This window comes from Mastomys coucha, unplaced genomic scaffold (genome assembly GCF_008632895.1).
Source record: "Mastomys coucha isolate ucsf_1 unplaced genomic scaffold, UCSF_Mcou_1 pScaffold1, whole genome shotgun sequence".
In the NCBI taxonomy this organism is placed as follows: domain Eukaryota; kingdom Metazoa; phylum Chordata; class Mammalia; order Rodentia; family Muridae; genus Mastomys; species Mastomys coucha.
In genome coordinates, this window is record NW_022196891.1 from 69,163,873 (window position 1) to 69,164,990 (window position 1,118).

Consider the following 1,118-nt stretch of genomic DNA (forward strand, 5'->3'; position numbering starts at 1 on the left):
GGCTTCCATCTCATAATGCAGGTCTTAAGTCAAATAAGACACTGGTTGGTTATGGCCACAAGTTCTGGGCCGCTGTTACCCTAGCATATCTTGATGCAGGACAGATTATACATCAATGGTTTTGTGGCTGGGTTGGTGTTTACTTTCTCTTTTGGTAGCTGACAGAGTAAGGTGCCCACACCAGAGACACTGGAATATAGGGGTAAAGGTTATGTTCCATGTAGGAACCAGCTCAACTTCTCCGTGTTTAATGAGTTGTGTGGGTGTGGTTCTCTGCAATGGGGTCCCATTGTCAGTTTGTTGAGAACAACCCATTGTCTTAGCAACAGCCTGGGTCTTTGGGCATTTCCATGAGACTCCCTTGGCTAACAACTCAATGAAGTGCAGCCCAACCTTGCTACTGGAAGCTTCCTTTGGTAAAAAAGAAATGGGCAGTTGGGGCTCTATCTCCCCAGTTGTTAAGGGACCTGATTAGAATTGTCTTCATATATTTTAGGAAAATTTCCACTGCATTGGGTTTCCATGTCATCCACAAATGCCCCTAATCCCAGGTGTCTCTCCCTACATTCTCTCCTTCAACCCTATCTCCCCACCTATTCCTCCCCTCCTGTTCCCGTTCCCTCCTGTCCTCAGTCCACCCATAAAATTTACTATATTACCCCTTCGAGGGAGATCCATGTGTCTCCCTTTTCCCTTACTCTATACCTAACCTCTCTGGGTCTATGGAAAATAGTGGGTAAATCTTTATTTAATGTCGAATATCCACATATGAGTGAATACAAAGCATATATACTTTTCTGGGTTTGAGTTACTTCACTTAGGATGTTTTTTTTCTACATCCGTGCATTTGCTTGCAAATTTCATTATGTCAATTCTTTAAAGAGCTGAGTAATACTCCATTGTGTAAATGTATTGCAGTGTCTTTTTTAATTCTTCTCTGAAGAGATATCTAGATTTTTTTCTCATTTGGGGCTATTAAGAATAAAACAGCAATGAGCATGGTTAAGCAAGTGTGCCTGTAGTCGTATGAAGCATCTTATCAGTATGTGCCCAAGAGTGGTATAGATGGGTCTTGGGGTAGACTGATTCTCAACTTTCTGAGGAATGGCCACATCAAT

General features: G+C 42.2%; 1 protein-coding gene across 2 annotated transcripts in view; it reads left to right on the plus strand.

Moving 5' to 3' along the window:
* LOC116103566 (SLAM family member 5-like) overlaps positions 1-1,118 on the plus strand; it is a 94,291-nt gene that overhangs the window by 53,013 nt on the left and 40,160 nt on the right. The gene's annotated exons all lie outside the window — the stretch shown is intronic.